The sequence below is a fragment of the Lissotriton helveticus genome, chromosome 10, assembly GCF_964261635.1.
Source record: "Lissotriton helveticus chromosome 10, aLisHel1.1, whole genome shotgun sequence".
Lineage (NCBI taxonomy): Eukaryota > Metazoa > Chordata > Amphibia > Caudata > Salamandridae > Lissotriton > Lissotriton helveticus.
Window position 1 is genome coordinate 555,485,489 of NC_136071.1, and position 21,078 is coordinate 555,506,566.

The following is a 21,078-nucleotide window of genomic DNA, read 5'->3' on the forward strand; positions in this document are numbered from 1 at the left end:
GGAATCTTTAACAAGTGGCAGATTCTCTGAGCTACTGAACATTGTCGGAGAATAGCTACGCCCTGGAAACCTTCACCCGCCCTGGAAGTCCTGCAGAAACATTGTGCTGCATAGAGGATGCGCAGGGGGGCTCCTGCTCGTGCCACAGCGGGCACCAGCTTACCACCCATCTCCGGCTGCAGAAGAGACACACCAGGAGCTTGCTCACTTCATGAATTCCTGCCACCAGCCAGCACATGCCCACCGGTCGCTGTCAGCACTGGCCCACTGCCTCACTTGCCACTCTCTTGTCACCCTGACACTCTCCTGTCACCGCCCGCCCACCGGTGCCTAAGCCCAAACCAAAGCTTAAGCTCAACTGGGCAGGAGCGGAAGAGACAGGAGTGGAACAGAGGCAGTGGCAGCAAGCCGATGAGACACAGCAGCGATTCAGAGCAGCCCAGCACACACCAAGCTGCAGGGAGTCGCTGAACCATGGGTTCACTGATACACTGGCCTATGGTCTCTTTTGAGAGGGGATTGTGCGAGAGGTAGGAGGTCGTAGGCTTGAGCTATCCAGTGCATTAGGCAGCAGCAGCAGATTTGAGACGGAGACTGGGAAGAACACGGAGGAGGCCAGTCTAGGTACCAGCACAGAGTACAGCTTTGGGCACAGTAAAGCCTCTCCAACTCCCTCCCCGCCTCCCACTCCTCTTATTACACAAGAAGGACACAGTGGTCTGTAACCCCGCAGGAGATTACTGCTACTGCTGGGGCCACATATGTATCCACCACTTCTCACTCCCTTGACCGCTTTATCTCCACTGACCTCGAGTATATTGGCGGGAGGGAGAGGATTAGATCCAGAGTTTTAAGGAGAAGGAAAAAAGAAACATAAGGAAAAGGAGCATCATCAGAGCAATTGAAGTAAATAGTAGCAATATCACTTCAACCACTTCAAGGCAGCAGCATAAGAGGCTGATTTTGTTACAATCCTAGCAAACTGCCTTTGACTTGAGTGGAAGCTAAAGTGGCTGGACGAGCTTGTGTTCTGGAATCCTTGTTGAACTTTTGAGATTACCTGCAAATTGGGGACCTGGTAGGGTACGTTAGTGCCTGGGTGTGCTTTGGCCACAGGGTGGTGAGACCCAAAAACTCAGAGAGGTCACCAGACCAATGAAAGCAGCCCCAATACAGTCACTGGCCCAAGGCACCCGGAACAATGACAAGGACATCCAGGAGCAGGAGACAAAATGCTAAACCGAAGGGTTTTAAGCAAGGCTCATTAGATATCAAATTGCCTACCAAGGGTGTCATTAAGGTGAGATCTGGTCCTATAATGGTGGTAGATAACCATCTAAGGCAATCAACGGTTGATGCAGAGGGAGATATTATATAAGCTCATAAAAAAGTACTTATCGGCACCTGATGTGGAAAAACTACTCCCAAGAGAAGCAAGTAAGGGAAACAGGTCTACTCTTGTCCCATCAACGCATCCCCTCTCTTGCCCGGTGGCAGAACCTGCGTTACATGGGGAGTCAGACAAAAAAGTCCTTATCGGCATCTGATGTGGAAAAACTACTCCCAAGAGAAGCAAGTAAGGGAAACAGGTCCACTCTTGTCCCATCAACGCATCCCCTCTCTTGCCCGGTGGCAGAACCTGCGTTACATGGAGAGTCAAACCGAAGCAGGGCCAAGTTAAACAAAAGGAAGCAGCAAGAGGCTACCAGCAGCAACTCAAGCCATCCATCTAGAGTGCATGAACAAGCACAAACCCACTCTGTACCATCACAAATCCTAGCGAACTAGGGGCCACATGTATCAACCAATTTTGTGTTCGCAAATCGGCCAATTCATGAAAAGGCTTTTTACATGTATCAAACCAAATTTTGCGATTAAGTAACCTGGGTCTACAGGGTTCACTACACAGAGAAATAGAAACTCTCGGACAAAAACGCAAAAAGTGACACAAAGATGATCCAAAATCTTATGGACCAATAAGTTTAATCAACACAGATTGTAAAAATGTTTCCAAATTCATTTTGAAAGCACTGGATGGGTGAGTCATTAATGGGAAAAATAAATTCTCTCACCAATACAAGAAGGATTTAGAGTGGGACTAAAAACGATCAACCAGATATTCACCTTCCTGCACATAATCCACAAATTCAGTACAGGACTAAAAATGCCTAGATGTTTCATCTGCCTTTGATTTGGTTTCAAGAAACTGTCTCTGGGATAATCTGAACATTACGGATATTGATCTTCAGCTCGTCACTAATTCAGCTCTTGTATACTGGAACATCTTCCCAGGTGAGACTCAGCCAAACAGGATACAACATAAAAAATCATATACCAGCATAGGGGTCGAGCAAGGCTGTCTTTTGGCTCCACTCCTGCTCCTGCTCTAATGATTGTTATCATGAAGCTTAAAAAGCCACTGATGACCTCCCGAAAATAAACAGCTTCCATGTCTCTGCCCTGCTCTATGCTGACAATTCCATTTTGATAGCAAAAACCCCTGAAGGTATGCAAGTTCAACTTTCAGCCATGAAAAACCATTGCAAATCAAATAACTTATTAATCAATACAGTGAAAACCCTTTAGGACTAAGAGTGCAAAGAAGTATAATATTTTGCATAAACCAAGCTAGATTGGAAGAGATGGCATCATTTAAATACCATGGGGTAACAATTGATAAAACATATAAATGTAAAGCCCATATACAATCTACTCTAGGAAAATCTGAAACAGCTGCAACTGCCATCTTGCGGCTGGTGCGCAAACACAGTCACCGCTTCTCAAATCGAAAGTCTTTGAGGCAAAAGTTGGTAGCCAAATCACATCTGAGCATTGTTGTGAGGAATGGACAAGTGAAAGTACGGAATAGGGTGTTATGAGAGGAAATTCTGGAAATCCTTGCTAAAGTTGCCATCAAGCTTTCTTACAATATCCCTGGAATCAGATATTGGATATTCCTCCGTCGAGACCAGGTTTCATATGGCACCTATTAAGAACTTACTAAAAAGATGTAAATCCTAAGGCACAAACCTAGTCAATCAAGCCTCGAAAGACCATTTTTCCATGAATATCACATCATTGTTCTCAACCCAACGGCAAAAGGAAGCCAAGAGACTGGGTCTGTCCATTGCATTGAATATGAACTTGCTGACACGCAAGAAGATACATGCCATCAACAACAAGCAATTCCTTAGCCTAAAGAGCCATCAAAAAATAGTTGCTTTAAGTAATATCCATACTAGGAGTCATGTCACCTTGTTCGATCCTCCTCAGAACCCCCAACAATAACTTGTCATTCTTAAGAATCGGAGAGAAGGAAACTTTTTGCTTTGGCAAGGGATGGCTACCTGCCATTAAACGCCACCAAGAAGAAGAGAAACCCGGTGGTTTCAGACAAATGTACGTGCAGTGTAAGAGAGGACCTGGCATATTTAATGCTGTTCTGCTACCTGTATAACAAGGTCAGGTTGAATTCAATAAACAAGATTTAATGCAAAGAACCACTTGATAATCCAGTAGAGCAAGTATGTTTTCCTGTTAAGTGACCTTTCAGGAGTTGCAAGCAAAGAAGCTGGCCTATACTTAAGGAAAAGCTGGGACATTAAGGCGAAATTCCAGGACACTTAAACCCAGCAAGAAATAGATGTTTCGCCATGTGTTGGAGGAAGAGAAGGGGTTTAATAAGAGTCCATTTTAATTCTATTATTTTATGTATAGTGTGTGATTGTTGTTATTTTAGCGTTTTGTAAAAGTTATTTTTATTTATTTTTTAACAATGCTTGTGTGACAGGCAGCTAAATTTATACTATGGGCTGAAAGCACTTTAAAATTTCCGATTCAATTCTGACATAAGCTCAGGTGCAGGATCTTTGTAGCGAACTAGTGCAGCTTTTCTGTAAATTGTTGCATAAATCAGTTCGTAATCCAGCACTAGAACGTGATTGTATTTGACTCACATTCCCACCAAAATGTTTTTTGAGAATTTTGGTTTAGCCGATCATGGCACACACTTGAAACTTTGTTGTCAGCATAGACCGGAGCATGTTTCGGCAGCCGAGTACCCTTCTCTGTACACTGCGATCTCTCAATTAACATGTTCCAACACACAGGTGATAGACTTGTGTCAGTTAAAGGGGATGCTTTTGGCATTCCCTATGATACGATCGAGAGCTTGTGTAGAACAACATTGTTTCATTTTCTAGACCCAGTGGGCACTAAATACTCGAGCAATGTACCAAACTGAATTAAAAAACTAGCAGGATTGCAACCAATACACAACCCACTGAGCAATGTTTGCGTAAGATGTGTTCTGATAATGCATAAGATGTGTTCTGATAACAATCAGTACTATGAGACAAGACGGGGACAATTTGCGGAAACCTAAATTCTTCCTCAAACGATTAACACATTCAAGGAGCACTAGAATACGGAAAATTAATTGAAAAAAAGTTATTTTAAAATCCCAGTCTAGATGGCAGAATATGAATTCAACCCACACAGAAAATAAACATTAGGGCAGCAAATACACTTATAAACATTGTGAACAGCAGGAAATATTCTGACATGGTTACTATATTCAGAGCCCCAACACACTCAATTTGCTTCTTCTTACTACAATGCTATTTGTAGCAGCTAAGTAAACAAGCATTGGCATAGCCAATAGGTCTTGCCTTTGGGACCTTATAAATGTTTAGCCATGCAACAGTTGGTGTTGTTGCACCAAGGATATTGTGCTGCTTAACTAAATACTTATAAGGTCCCAAAAGCGAGACCTATTGGCTATGCCAATGCTTGTTCTATATGCCATTACCTCTTTATGCCCCCATCCCATCTCTATTTCACCCTCTCTACCTCCCATCTATATACCAATTTTGTTTCTATATCTCAATTAAAGATGCAATTCCAGGCACTGTGTGCATATGTCCTCTTTTGATATTATGCCCTTGTCATGTAAGTAGCCAACAAGCTACTCTTACCGTGTGTTTCTTACATTGGGAGGAACATGACTGTTAGACACAGAAGTCCACGTGAAAGATTGTTGCAGGACAATTTTTATTTTTTTACATCAAGCGGGAAAAGAAATGCCGCTTGTTCAAGTTTTCATTTCGCACTATGTGGCTGTGACACCAAATAGGGGCCCCTAAAATATATCTGCCTGGGGACAAAAAAATCCTTTAGATACTACTGTTTAATAAAAAGTATTAATATGTATTTTGAAAATTGTCGGTTTGGGAGGGGTGTCAAGGGGACGCAATTGAGACCCAGACAAGGATCATTTTTGATATGAATGTTATGTTATGTTATCTACATTTATACCGCGCTCAGCTGCCCCAGCAAAGGGGCGTCCCGGCGCTGTGCAAGGTACCCAACACAACTCTGTTAAAAGGCCAAAAGAAAACAACAAGGAAGCAGAAAAGAATAAACTACACAAATAAAATAGTCTTAATGGCATGTCTGAACAACAAGAGATCTTCAAGGGCCCGGATCTGAGGGGGGAGAGAATTCCACAGTTTCGCCGCTAACACCCGAAAAGAGCGACCCCCAACTCTACTCAGCCGGAAGAGCGGAATAACTGACAGGTTTTGGCCCAAGGATCTAAGGGTTCGTGAGAGTACATATAGCCTCAGCAAGTTCTCCAGTATGTGGGGAGATGAACCCTTAAGGATTTTAAAAGCAAGGCATAATACCTTGAACTTAATCCTCTGGTTCACAGGGAGCCAGTGGAGAGAGCGCAACGCGTTTGAGACCGAACACTGCCTTGGCAGACCAATCACCACTCTGGCTGCAGCGTTTTGAACTCTCTGCAGCCGAGTAAGTTACGACTGATTAGTCCCCACCAGAAGCGAGCTAGCGTAATCCAGCCGGGACAACACTGACGCTTGGACCACTAACTGCCTGGTGGGTGCATCGAAAAATTTCAAGATAGGTCTTAGACCCCTAATAATGCCGTAGCAGGTAGCCGCCACCTTCTTAGTGTGGCAGATGAAACTAAGGGTCGGATCCAGCCAGACTCCAAGATTTTTTATCTCCGATGCTGGAGAGGGAGTCACACCCAATTCAGAAGGCCACCACCTGTCACCCCATAACTCCGCCTGCTTGCCGAGCACCAAAACCTCGGTCTTCTTGGCGTTTAACTGGAGACAGTTGGAAGTCATCCAGTTGGCCACTGCTCGTAGACCATCACGGAACCTGGAAGCCTCCATGTCAGAGTCCCCACTCAACGTGACCGCCAGCTGCGTGTCGTCTGCATAGGAGACCATCGTCAGGCCCCACTGCTTGACGACCGCAGCCAGCGGCCTCACGTAAAGATTAAATAGAGTGGGGCTTAACGAAGAGCCCTGCGGGACACCCAGTTCCAACGGATAAGATTTAGACTGGCAGGGCGGGATCGCCACCTTAAAAGACCGTTCGGCAAGAAAGGAACGAAACCAGCATAGGGCGGAACCCATGACACCTACTTCTTCCAGGCGTTGAAGCAAAATCCTGTGCGAGATCGTGTCGAACGCGGCACTTAGATCTAATAACAATAGTGCCGCCGTCCGACCCGCATCAAGCACAGACCGCAGATGTTCAACCATAGAGAGTAGGGCCGTCTCCGTGCTGTGACCAGCACGGAAGCCGTTCTGGGTGGGGTCAAGGATGTTAGCCCTAGTCAGATGGTCAGAAAGAATTCCGTTCACATGGGCCTCAGTTATTTTCGCAGCCCTGGGGAGAAGGGAGACAGGGCGGTAGTTCTCAGGTTTGAGGGGGTCAAGGGTGGCCTTCTTCAAGATCGGTGTGACTACAGCCTGTTTCCACCTAGTGGGAACTACACCTGAAGATAGAGACAAGTTGATCAGAGACAGCACCGGAGTACGGCATAACGGGGACATATTCCTAAACTGAGCCGGTTTCATCGGATCTGCAGGGGATCCTGATTTAATTTTGAGGCTCAAGATGTTGAAAGCCTCACTAGATAGAGAGGGCAGAGTAGAGAGAGATTCACATCCACCCAGGCTACAGCTGACCGGCTCCGTAATGTGAATGTCCTTCGGAAAAGTTCGGTAGATGGCCTGAACTTTCTCGAGGAAAAAGGAGGCCAAATCCTCACAGTGGGAATCCAAACAAATTTCCGCCGCCGTTGCCCTTTTGGCCATCAAGTCCTTTAACACCTTAAAGATGAGTTTCGATGGGTTAGAACTGTTCTGGAATTCTTGGGCATAAAAGGCTGCACGAGTTCTGCACACTGCCCTATGGTATATTTTAATCTTAGCGAGGTAGCATGCCTTTTGTCTAGGATCATACGATTTCCGCCACTCCCTCTCAGCCTGTCTACAGGCTTTTTTTAAAAAGCGCTAGAGAGCTATCATACCAGGGACTGGGCTCTTTTGTGCGACACCTAGACCAAGCCATGGGGATCAGTGAATCCAGGGCATGGGTAATCCACTCACAAAAGAGCTCATATCCGCGCTCCACATCAGTTAAGTGGCCCAGCGGGGCCTCTTCCAGCAGATGGTAAAGATCCTCTAATTTCAATTTGTTCCAGTGTCGCCTAAGTACTGTTCTGTCCTGAGGTTTAAAAGGAAGCTCATGGATGGGGCATAACATTTTTACCAGCATATGGTCTGTCCAGGCGATCTGAGTGGGGCATAAAGCCCTAACTCCCTCTAAGTTGGTAAAAAAAGAATCAAAGATATGCCCTCCCTTATGTGTGGGAGATGTAACCAGCTGGGTAAGTTGCAGTGCCTCTAAATCGGCCAAAATGCTGCTAATAGAAGGGGAGGTTGGGCAATCAAAGTAAAGGTTAAGGTCTCTGAGAATATTAAAATGAGCACATCCTAATACCATAGTGCTAATTAAATCAGGGAGAGCTGCCCTGAAAGCAGAATCACAGCCCGGAGGGCGGTAAATCAAAATGCCAGAAAAGGTAAATTGATGGCTGATCGTAACTTTAAAAAGAGCACTCTCACATCCTGGGAGTTTTAAGGCTTTCCATTCGCACGGATAGCACGACTTAGTGACCAACGCAATACCTCCCCCCCTGGTAACACGATTCAACGTGTAGATGGAATATTCCAGGGGGAAGGCCAGGTTGAGGATGGAAGTATCCGCATCCTGCAGCCAGGTCTCTGTCAGAAAGAACAAGTCAGGGGACTCGTCCTTGATGAGATCATATAACTCCTGATGATGTTTGACCAATGATCTGACATTTAAGTTCCAAATGCTGAGTTCACGCAATCCTGTTATGTTAATTGTTATGTTCATTTTAATTTCTATAGCGCACGGCTACTCCAATGGAGTGTCCCGCGCTTTTATAGGCGACTCATAATCAAGAAACATAACACCAGACAAAAGAAAAGGAAGCAACAACAGACAGCAGAGAAACAAATTAGAGGGTAAAAAGCCAAGTTTTTAGGCCCTTCCTGAAAGACATCAGGTTGGAGGTACCACGTAAGGCCAATGGTAGGGCATTCCAGAGCTGTGGTGCCCTAAGCCTAAAGGAACGCCCCCCAATGCGGGCTTTCTTTATGCGGGGAACCGTCGCAAGGAACATGCCATGCAATCCTGCCATGCTCTTGTGAGAGCGTGGCGTCTCCGACGCACGGATAGGGGCAGGAGTGTCCAAAGACCAGCCTCCACAAGTACACCGGTACGGACCACATAGCGGACCAACAGGGATATGGCCGCAATTAGTAACCCGCTCCCGAATGGCCAGCAGTTCCTCCCTGAGATATGCCATAGTAGGCGGCATCATGACGGAAAGCCTACAGCTGAGAGTCCTGCCGCGACCCGCGCTTCCCTGCGCCTGACGGGCGCAGACGGGCAGGACTCTGGCACGACTCAGGCGCAGGGAAGGCGCGCCCGCTGCGTGTTACCGCTGCGCACCGAGAGGTGCGATTTTTAATGGGCGTATCACGCGTTTCCCGCTTCGCAAGAGCGCTAGACTGCTCGAAAATAGCCCCCAAGAATAACCCCTTCGCTCCCAAGATGGCGAGCGAGAATGACAATCCCCGGACCCGGATCCGCTCAAACGGCGGTGATTAACCAGAATTATAATGCAGGTAAATGGGCGGGGAGAGCGCAAGCACACAGATAAAAACAGAGAGAATGTAAGTAAAATTAAAGCAAATAGAAAACGGGAAATTTTAAAAGTACAAACACAGGCACAACAGCGCTGATAGAATGCTGGTACTGTTACCTTGACAGGGCAGAACCCTCCCGTGCAAGCGCCTTAAATAGGCGTGTCCCGCTTCGCAAGAGCGCTAGACTGCTCGAAAATAGCCCCCAAGAATAACCCCTTTGCTCCCAAGATGGCGAGCGAGAATGACGATCCCCGGACCCGGACCTGCTCAAACGGCGGTGATTAACCAGAATTATAATGCAGGTAAATGGGCGGGGAGAGCGCAAGCACACAGATAAAAACAGGGAGAATGTAAATAAAATTAAAGCAAATAAAAAACGGGAAATTTTAAATGTACAAACACAGGCACAACAGCGCTGATAGAATGCTGGTACGGTTACCTTGACCCAATGACCTCAAAAACTGCTCAAACTCTACCCCCACCCCCCAAAAATATATAACTTTCGAAAGATACCTACAATTACTTGTGCTTGCTTTTTAAATGAAGAGTTAATTCGTATTTCAATGTTTATCATTTTAGAACAGAAAACTGAATAAAATATTTGCTGCTTTTTTTTTTTTAAACATGTTCAGGCGGACGTTCTCGAACCCACGACGCTGAATCAAAATTGATGGAAAGGGGTAAAATGATTGTATTTCTACTCACTACTCAGTGAACCACGTAATTGCTAAATTAATTAATTTGCTTTAGGTCTACAACAGTGTTGTGGAGAAATATGTCACAAGCCTGTTTCTTCAATGTAAATCCCAGTGTTTACATTTGGCGCTGAGTAAAGTGTGTCAGCAGCGTGTGTCTGCAGCGTGTGCCAGCAGCGTGTGCCAGCAGCGTGTGCCATGTGAAGTGCTCGCGCGCTCTTCAGCCCGTCAAACTCACTCACCAAATACAGAGCAGAGATTTGCCAGGACTCATGTGTATTCTTGCCTGGGCGATACACGAACGTTCGAGCACTGGATTCAGTGTAGGCTTCGGGTGCAGTGCATACAGAAGGGACAGTTTAAAGATTCTATTGTGTTGTGAGCAATGGACACAGTGAGTGCAGTGCGTGAAGCGGGTGCTGCGTACGCAGCGGGAGCAGTGCCTGTAGTGAGGGCAGTGTAGTCAGCTGGTGCGGTGCCCGTCTTAAATGCTGTGTCGGCAAAACGTGGGGTGCAGCAGGCCAGGGTACAGCTATGGCGTGAGTAATGAGAGCAGAGTGGTGTAGCATTGCCAGATGGTGCGTGTGGCCAGTCAAGGCACCGCTAGTAAAAGCTCTTTAAAAAAAAAAAAAAAAAAAAGTGCGCGGCAGCAGGGGAGGGGAAAGAGTAGGGGGGCCTGCGCCGGTTTCCCTTGCGGGAGCGAGCTGCAAGGTGCGTTAACTGCTAACATATGGCGCCACTGCCCGCTCCCGCAAGGAATAGCCAAATGTGCAAGGGTTGCAATTGGAAGCAATGCAACACGTTCCTGTTTTTGCCTGCAGAAGTGTAGCGATAGCTAAAGGTATTTTTCCTAAACGGCGCACGAGCGCTGCGTAGGAGCGACCTAAAAGGCCTATTTTGAGTATTTCAAAGCTGATGCGTACTTGCATTCCTGATTCATAACAATACAAGCTATTTTTCCGCCTGAATTACAAGACTGCTATTTCTGTCACAGGGCAGCTGTAAATATCAAAGAATAAAGATTGCTCAGGGAGCAGCCTGTGAAGGCCACTCACACAAGAGTAACTCAGTGCAGGGTGAATGTTCATGATCCATACAGGGGACAGTCCCTTCACAAGATGCAATTTCTCATTGTCCATGAAAGCTACAAGGATAATGCAGAAAACATCAACATATCTAGGGTATGTGTGCTGAATAAGAGTTAGGTCCTATGTCTAACTGCAACCAGTGATCTACCTTCAAAGGATGTGTATCACAAGTGAAAGGCTATAGAATTGATTGACACATTAATTATTTGATGGCTTAGGTACTGATAAGACCAAACATAGACTAGTTCATCAAAGTAGCAACGTTCATCAAAGTAGCAAAGTTCATCCAAGTACACTTACACAAGCATCCAGTCATTGCCCGATAACGGTTATTAGTTCTCACAAAAGCAGAAACTCACCACTTAGACAGGTTTCTTAACTATTATATCTATGCCTGCATCCTGTTAATCATTTTAACTCACCAATTCTGTTCACATCAATCTATACTAATCTCATATTGGCTGCCTATCTTGAATGGTTTCCAATTTCACTACTTCTGTATCGCTTATTGCATTTTTATCTTTATAAGATGTCAGATAAAAATGAAAGAAGTGGTAATGTTGTTGACCAGTTGGATTGCCCAATTCTTTTCCAGATTCAAGAGACGTGCATCATAGCTACAATTATTGAAAATATGAGGTCATCACAGGCAGGTGACCCAGGTGGGTTACCAGCAATACTCTATAAGGAAAACTCATTATGGTGAGCCAATGTTCTAAGACCCTTTTTAGGTCTCGCCTGTCAATGCGCATGCGCATTGAGCTTGCGAGACTATGGGGGCTTAAACAGACTTTAACCAACTTGCGCGATTTCATGGCGATTCCTTTCAGTGCCCGTGAAATTTAACCTCAATGCGCAAGCGCATTGACATTAAAAGCGCGTGCACATGAAAGCGTCAAGGCTCCCTCCCACGGCTATCCCCAGCATGCGCTGTGCCTCAGGCATTTCTCCTCCCCTAATTTATTCACTGCCACGGCTTTCGCTTTGACGGGCGCCGGTCCGTCTCTCCCCTCCTGGCCCCCTCTCCCCTTTCTCTAGCACGCTCATACAGTCCACAATAAACAAACGACTTAAAACTGAAATCGCCGCCGGTCCGTCTCTCCCCTCCTGGCCCCCTCTCCCCTTTCTTTCTAGCACGCTCATACAGTCCACAAAATTCGCAGCCTAAAGAATTAAAAGAAGACGTGCAAACTCCTTTCTGAAATCGCCGCCAGTCCGTCTCTCCCCTCCTGGCCCCCTCTCCCTTTTCTTTCTAGCACGCTCATACAGTCCACAAAAACAAACGAGTTCAAACTGAAATCCCCGCCGGGCCGTCTCTCCCCTCCTGGCCACCTCTCAGCATACATTGTAACACAAAACTGAGAGCAACTTCGAGGCACAGGAGGGATGGCTAGCTTTACTTTAAACATACTTGTGTACAAACTTAATAAAAGACACAGACTCACCACCATTCAGCAGGCATACTATTTACCCCCCTCCCTCTACAGCGTGCTATGGAAATTTGGGGGATTGTATCTCTAGGCTTGCACCTAATAAAAATTTCCGATGTTGCCATCATTGGAATAACGTTACTATAACATTTACAATGCTTGGGGACAATAAATACATGCGAAAATTTACCGTATGTCTTTTGGGTCATAAGGGAGATTGCTTTTTACGAACGAAACAAACACAGAGCCTCTCTCCCATCCACTTCACTAAACACTCCACCCAACCCCCACAACACCCACCAATACGTCTGTACCGCTCGGACCACTCTTCAATTCCATTTACATAAACACACAGGCCCCAGACTCCAAGGCTTTCGTAAACAAAACTACAGGATGCTAGAGTGCTTTAAGCGCAGTCGTCAAGATTCTAATCAGTTGTGAAGTTGCTTTTGGGATATGCTAATTTGAACAGCAGGATGCGAGCCGGTTGTTAGCCCTAGAATCCCAACAACAACAAAAAAAAAAACCACATCCCACTGAAAGAAAAACAAAACACTGGAAACGTGACGCTTTTTTTAACAAAACTCCTATAGTTCACATTTTGCACACAGACTTAAAGCTTACAAGTTACGACTTACGTTCTCTTAGGGTACATACAGCCTCAATCCCATTGACCAACATACATTTGATACTTACAGACTCTAGCCTCTATGCTTACATTATAAAACTTTTAAACACCGCAAGCAATAAAAAATTAACTACTTACAGTCATAGGAGGGGGTGCTGGCTTTCATTAAACATACTTATCTACAAATACAATTAAAGACACACTCACTCCCATTCAGCTCCAGACATCAGCTCATACCATTTCGCCACAACTTTGTCAACCTTTACGTCTTTCGAAATAAATCAACCATCCTCTCTCCCATTCATCAGCATACATTCGATACATTCAGACTCTAGCCTCAAATATACAGCCTAAAGAAAAAAAAAAGAAGACGTGCTAACTCCTTTAATTAATCATCAGCCAGCCTCTCTCCCATTGAGCAGCATACTTATGCTCATACCATTTCCCCACACCTTATGATAAATTTACCTATATACACACAAAACAATCAGCATCTCTCTCATTCAACATCATATATTGGGTACATTATTTTACATCCGAATTATCCAGCCTCTGTCCCATTCAGCAGCATACATCAGCTCATACCATTTCGCCACACCTGCTCTCCCATTCATCAGCATATATTAGATACTTTCAGACTCTAGCCTCAAACATACAGCCTAAAGAAATAAAAGAAGACGTGCTAACTCTTATTTCCTCATCAGCCAGCCTCTCTCCCATTGAGCAGCATACACCCCCTCACCCTCACACTCACACCCCTCACCCTCACATCCCTCACCCACACACCCCTCACCCTCACACCACTCAAGCCACAGACGGGTGTGCGATGGGAGGACGCTCAGCTTGCAGGGCTGTGCTTCTATCCCCTGCTGCACTCTCCTGCTCTCTAGAAATGTGGCATAACAACAAGAGCTGCCATCAAAGTCACGTAAATACAAATCATGTTGCATTCCAAATGCTGTAGGTGTCACATTCACAAAAGTTAAAACTATTGGCATTGTAAATGACAAAGCTATCAATTTAGCTATTTCAAAAAACTACACACAAAAAAAACCCATCATTTACAAGACCATTAGCTCCTACTTTTCTAATGCGAGACCTATTGCATTTCCAATGCTTGTTTTAATGGGTGACAATTACTGGTGCAATACCAGACTCTTGACAAGGGGCTATAATTAAATCCATCTATATGAAGGTAGCCTATAATGACCCAAACAATTATCGGCTGATATCCCTGCTCGATGCGACGTCCAAGATCTACACCCAAACACTATTGATTGCTCTAAAGGGCTGGGCCGTTAGTAGTGGGAATATTGTGAATGAGCACAGGGGATTCAGACTGGGAAATTCTACAGTTGATCATTGCTTTGCTCTGTGGGGTGCTGTGTGGGGAGCAGTTGGTTCAAGAGGAAAATTATGTTGCTGTTTTATTGATTTCAGGGCAGCTTTTCATCAAATCAACCTGTGGGCTCCTGTGAAATAAGTTGGCATGCTGGGGCAATGACAGAGTCTTTTAACAATGATACAGCGGCTAAATGAAAACAATTGGGTACAGGTTGGTTTGAATGGCCTAGGCTACTTAACAGACAAAATGCCTGCTAATAACGGACTGAGGCAAGGTTACGTGTTAGCCTTCTTGCTCGTCCCCATTTTCATTGCGGATCTTCCTGAGATTCTAAGCAGTTCAAATTCCTTACCCCCCAAAAAATAGGTGGGTTGCATACACATTGTCTGTTTTGTGCGCAGACGACATGTTCCTGATGGACTACATCCACATTGGGTTGAAGCGTAAGTTAGAAACCTTACACACTTATAGTAGAAAGAACTCATAAAAAATGTGAAGAAAACAAAAACCTTGATTTTCTTAAAGCGGAAGGTGGTGTTCACTTGGTTTCTGGATAATGTCCCACTCGAGCAGGTAGAATACAGATTATCTAGGGATTACTTCTGCTTGGAACCAGAGGTCGGATAGTCATATCAAGAGGTTAAAAGCTGGAATCCTAAGTACGGTTAATGTACTGAGAAAGTTTGATCTAAGGTATGGTGGTCTATCAGTAGAGCCTTTATAGAAGGCAGTGGTAGGATAGCTGTGTTCGCTGGAACTCACTAGAGGGCCTTTATTTAAGGGCCCTCCTGGGTTTCCCGTTGAGTAGAATGATACAGGCTCTCAGGCTGGCAGGATCAATCAGGCTTCTTGTAAAATGCAACTAAAATGCAACTACTCACCCCACCCTTTAGGGTCTCAAGAAGGTGCTGAGAGGTTCGGTCGAAGATCCAGGTCTTGAGGTCCTTTCTGAATTGAGGCTGCAAGAGTGATTGCCTGAAATGTAGAGGCAGGGAGTTCCATGTCTTCACAGCGAGGTAGTAGAAGGATCTTCCTACAGCCGTGGTCTTGAGGATCTGCTGGGTGGCAAGTTGGGCAGAGCGGAGATGTTTGGTAGGTGTTGAGAAGGAGAGGCAGTGGTTGAGGTATGCATGTCCGGTTTTATGGAGGGCTTTCTATTCATGAGGACCTTGAAGGTAATTCTTTTGTTGATTGGGAGCCAGTGGAGGTCTTTCAGGTGACCGGTGAATTGGTGGCAGTGGGGGATGTTCACGATGAGTCTGGCGGAGGCGTCCAGGATGTTCTGCAGTTTCTTAAGGAGTCTTTGGGTGGTATCGGTGTAGAGTGTGTTGCCGCATTCCAGTCTGTTGCTGACGAGCGCATGGGTGGCCATTTTCCTGGACTCGGTGGAGATCCACTTGAACATCTCCTGAAGAAGGCAAAGCGTGTGGAAGCACGAGGACGAGACCTCGCTGATTTGGCAGTTCATTGAGAGCAAATAATCCAGGATTATGCAGAGGTTTTCTGCATGGGTGTGGGGGGGTTCTGAGCGTTGGGGACCACCAGGAGTCGTCCCAGGCGGAGGAGGTAGAGCCCAGGATGAGGACTTCCATCTTGTCGGAGTTGAGTTTGAGGCAGCTCTCCTTCATCCAGTTGGCAACTGCCTTCATCCTGTTGTGGAAATTACACTTGGCGGCTGTGCAGTCGTCTGTGAGGTAGAGAATCAGCTGGGTGTCGTCTGCGTAGGAGACAATGTCAAGTCGGTAGCTTCTGAGGATGGCTGCAAGTGGGGTCATGTAAATATTAAAGAGGGTGGGGCTCAGACAGGATCCCTGAGGCACTCCACAGCCAATCTCTATGGGTTCTGAGTAGAACAGTGGAGGTCTGACACTCTGTGTTCAACCGGTGAGGAAGGAGCAGATCCATTCAAGGGGTTTGTCATGGATGCCAGCATTGTGGAGTCGAAGGCGGCTGAAAGGTCCCGGAGGATGAGGGTTGCAGTTTCGCCTCAGTCAAGGAGTATGTGGAAGTCGTCTGTAGCTGCATGAGGAGCGATCTCGGTCCAGTGGTTGCTTCTGAAGCCTGTATGGGAGAAGTCCAGAATGTGGTTCTTTTCGATGAACTCACAGAGTTGGGCATTGATGGCCTTCTCGATGACTTTGTCTGGGAAAGGAAGCAGAGAGAAGGGTCTGTCAAATCAGCAGAGGGTTTTTTCAGCCGGGGATTGACTTCTGAGTGTTTCAGTCTTCAGGGAAGGTGGCGGACTCGATGGAGAAGTTGATGGTGCAGCAGAGTTCGGGGGCGATGGAAGCGCCGGCTCTGTTGAAGACCTGGTGAGGGCAGAGGTCAAAGGGGGCTCCGAAGTGAATGCTCTTAATGATCCTGTTGTCTCTTACCTCCTGGGCTTTTTCGGCCAGATCGCGTGCCGTTAGATTTGTGCACAGCCTGAAGCATGAAGATACCAACTACAAACTGTCTTGTGCAATGATCCAAGACATTGGGCAGTCCATGTCCCAGTTATCAAGAACCTTCCTAGCGTCAGTGGAAAAAATGGGGGAGAGCCTTTGCCTAGCCTCGTTTGGAAATACTCGGAGGGCAAATTCTTCTTTTAAAGCAATGACATTTTAATGTTGCTGCTTGAGTAGTTATTGTTGTGTAATATACTCTTTTTGTTCAAAGAATTTGAATGTATTTTATTCTTTTACAGACTGTATGTGTACATTTCTATAAACATCTACGTCTTGGAAACATATATTGACTCACTGACTGACATTACTTATGTATTACATTTCTTACCCCTCTATATCTTGTTGATTTGATCAATTTATACCAGCTAGCTCATCACTAGTGCTCAGTGGAACAAGGTCTCCATTAATGTCCTTCAGCCCCTTACTCCCTTTTAGGTCCTAAACCATGTTATTCAGTCGTCTCAATCTCTTTGTTTAAAAAAAAAAAGTCTTAAGTGCATATTTTCCTCATTAATGTGGAGTTCCTTATGTGCTTGTTTTCTTTTGGTGCCGTTGTATTTGTCAATGTTTATTTTGACATATCCCAGATTTTAATACTGTGAATGATTTTTGTAATAAGTACTTTGGAAAAAAGTTTTGTATACATTCAATAAATAAATGAATAAATTATTAAAATACCTTTTGCCAGAATGTACTCTTTTGACACTAGCTGACATTTTAATTATTTCCCTCGCATATTTGAGCAAGATGTGGAATTACCATAGTTTAGAGTATATTGATTAAGGATCAAGGACAACAAGTCTTCATTGCTATTCGGTCCACTGGACAAGTAGGATGCACCCTCCTACTGCACACGATCATTGGTTTTTGACAACCTTACTTAACAGTTAAAACAAGCATTTGCAATGCAATATGTCTCATATTTGCGAGAGTTTAAGCTATTGGCATTGTACATAACAATGCCTTTTATTTATCTGTTTTGATAATTAACACACAAAAAAGCATTGTCATTTACAATGCCAATAGCTCAAACTCTTGTAAATGCAAGACTTATTTCACTTCAAAGAAGGGACCTCCATTGTCCCAGGCTGCTTGGAAAGTGAAAGCACGCATGGCACACTGGATGTTGCAGGAAAGCATGTCGTGCATGCATTAGGAGAAACTCATTAAAGAAAATAATGCATACCGTGTAGCAACAGAAGTAAAAGGGCTAGACCTAATGGGAGGTTACAAATGAAGACAAGACGTTACCAAGGAGGGACTAACAAGCATATTAACAAATCAAAAAACAGCAGTTACAAAGGACAATGGAACAAGCCAGTGAAAAATATGGGCGGAGTGGAGCTTCCATACTCTAATACAGGATGTCTCGCAGAGCAGCGCCTACGCTGCCCAGGCTCGACCTAAAAAGGAATCCTTTGATGATTAACACATGCTTCCAAATGTACAAGATTTCTCAAGTGGTATATATGATTCATTAATGCAAAGCTTTTAATGTTACAGCAAGTGATCTAAGTAAATACAGTTTGATGCTGTTGACAGTGTTCCCAAATTTAACAATTTGTGGGCATCACTTATTTTCCCAGAACACTCCTTAATTACATAAAAATTCATAAAATGTTTGTGGAGATAAAATGAATCCCTCAAAAGCTTTATCCAATGGTAAAATACTTTTTCCTGAGAACCCCTTTTCCTACACCTCCACAAAGTTTAGTGATAACCATTCCCCATTCTGAAATGGGATTTTCTCCAGCCCTGACCTGGTGTAATAACTCTAATCATTTCCAGGTTGGCAAAGGTTGAAGACCCCCTTGTTTGGTATTTAGTTTCCAGGTAATATTACATTGAACTGTGACACTCTTAGGTAGAAGTCAATTGATTTAGGATTGCTAGATCACCTTTTACTTAATGCCGGTCAGTCATTTGTCCAGGTACTTAAATTTGTACATTTACTCTTTGTTAATTGAGCCCTCTGAAGCCGTTTTTATTCCAATGTTATGAGTTTGTATGGTGTGTGTTCTGTAAGATCTCCAACCCTCCTACTATGCCAACGTTGCCGAGCTATAACAATGGACCATTGACTTAACCTTCAGTAACCCTCTGCACAGGATTTTCAATACTAGCCTTAGCCTTAAGTAATTAATCTCACAGTTTGGTTGTTTTTGAGCTCTCTGTGATTCCTTAAATCTCCTAGGCCATAATTTGTGAAGATGTTGCTGTTTAATCATCCTAACCCTAAACATTTTTTCTGCAGCTGCCTTTGCTCTCACAATATGATCACTTCCCTTCAACGAGTATACATATAGCAGGTTCCACAGCTTTTTCAAGCTGCACTTAGTGGGGATGTTGCTGATCTATTCAGGTTGCCCATATATTCTTCTTCAACTCTCTTTGCTAACAATGACATGTTCAAATAGAATATGATCTGTCACAACCCGAGCCCAATATTGCAGAACTCTGACGAAAAGCTTTCAAGTTTGGTAATTTTTTGGGTAAAATTTGCTGATTGACCCCCATGGTAACACTGTACAGATGTTGATGCAATGTAGCAGCTGAACCTTGATTCTCAAAATCGAGTCCCATCTATGTTCTCTTAGTATAACTGCAATGAAATGAGTTTCCTGTTGCGTGCTCTCCAAGATCACCAGGCATGTCATTGCATGGCTGTTGCTTGGTGTCAACAGCAAAGTCTACACTCTTTTTAGTGCCCAACTCTGTCTTGCTTGCATGTTGTGAGGACTTCCTGTGAGGGGTTTCATGTTGTATGCTCAGTGACTTCCTTGGTCTCACTTCTTGAGGTACATGGCTGCCGCTGGACTCTAGTAGATGACAGACTTCGCTTAATCTCCAGCTAACTCTGCTCTTATTCCTCCTCTATGATGAGCTGTTTTAGTGCTCTTCAAGATCCCCGTACAGCAACTTGAGTGAATATTGTTGGGCTTTCGCAACTGACAATTTACTATAGACTCCATCTCTTTGATTTCATGGTGTGATTACTCTGGTTTAACAATGTGTATGCTCTGTTAATGCTCAACTCCTTGCTATAAGTGTATGTTGCTAAGCTCATGGCGGCTGTGGGTCTCCTGCCTACTACTTCTAGGACACTTGGCTCACAGGCCACTTTTCTCAAATGTGAGGTGTCTGATTTGAGGCTGCTTAGGGTTACCATGAATACAAAGGGGCCCATTATGATGTCGGGCGGATTGCCCCCGCCAGGCTGGCGGTAGCCACCGCCAGCCTGGCGGGGGCAATCCGCCCGACATCCACACTCGTTTTCCCCCTGCCATATTAGTATGGCGGGGGGACCTCGGCGGACGGAAAGACCGCCCGCCACTTTTCCGCCCCGGTCGCCTTGCGGCCGGGGCGGAAAAGGAATAATATGGTGGCGGTGTCTATCAGACACCGGCAGCCATATTATGATGGGCATTTTTCAATGCCTTTCCGTGGCGGCAATGCCGCCATGGAAAGGCATACGGTCTTCACTTTGGGGGCCCCCTGCGGGCCCCCAAAGTGAAGGAGGGGTGGAGGGCACACGGGGGGTACCACACATTTGCAAATACAATGCGGTAGGCACTGCGCGGTGCCTGCCGCATTGTGTATGCAAATGCATACATGCATTTATGGCATTGTGGCGGGCGGTGCAGAGAGCACCACCCACCACAATGTTATAAATGCAGGATGCGGCCGCCACTGTGGCGGAAGCATCCTAATACCACCCACGGGACCCCTGCCCTTATGGCGGACGGTCCCTAGTCCCGATAGGATGGCGGGCGGACTAAGTCCGCTCGTCATCCTAATGACCCCCAAAGTGTTTATCTATTAACAGCTATGTAAAGAATGTCACTGCATTTAGGCTAAGTCTCTGGTACTAATTTGGCAACTATGAGAATAAATTCTCAACAAGAAAACATTTTGTGCTTCAAATGTTTCTCCCTGTTACAGCGGGTTTGGGAACACTCCTTAAAGAACGAGGGAAGAGTATCTCTGCCCAGACATGAGGCATTGTGGAGAACCAGAGGAAATCATTATTAATGCATGGGGATAAGGGTGACAAGTGGCGAAAGTGGAAAACCTTCGGGGTGATCCTTCAAGCTGGACCCAGAATAAGAGTGGACCCCAAAACATAAATTCTCCTCTCTGTAGTGTAGTTCCCACAAAGCTATATAGGATCTGAGCATTTAGACAGCATAAACGAAGGGATTGGGGTCGCTTATCCTCTTCGATTCAAGCAATCTCCCCAGGACCTCTCCACAATAGGGCCTTACAGGGACTAAAATCTTCAGGGCTGAAGAAGGACCTTTGGTATTCAAACAGAGTTCCCCTATCGTTGGACCTCTTATAGTGGTGGAACAATCTAGACAGCTGGAATGGAAAAGCAATATT

The 21,078-nt window shown here is 45.2% G+C and overlaps 1 protein-coding gene across 2 annotated transcripts in view; it reads right to left on the reverse strand.

Annotated features, from left to right (window-relative positions):
- The window catches only part of ERCC4 (ERCC excision repair 4, endonuclease catalytic subunit), a 338,934-nt gene that overhangs the window by 209,717 nt on the left and 108,139 nt on the right, over positions 1-21,078 (reverse strand). The window lies entirely within an intron of this gene.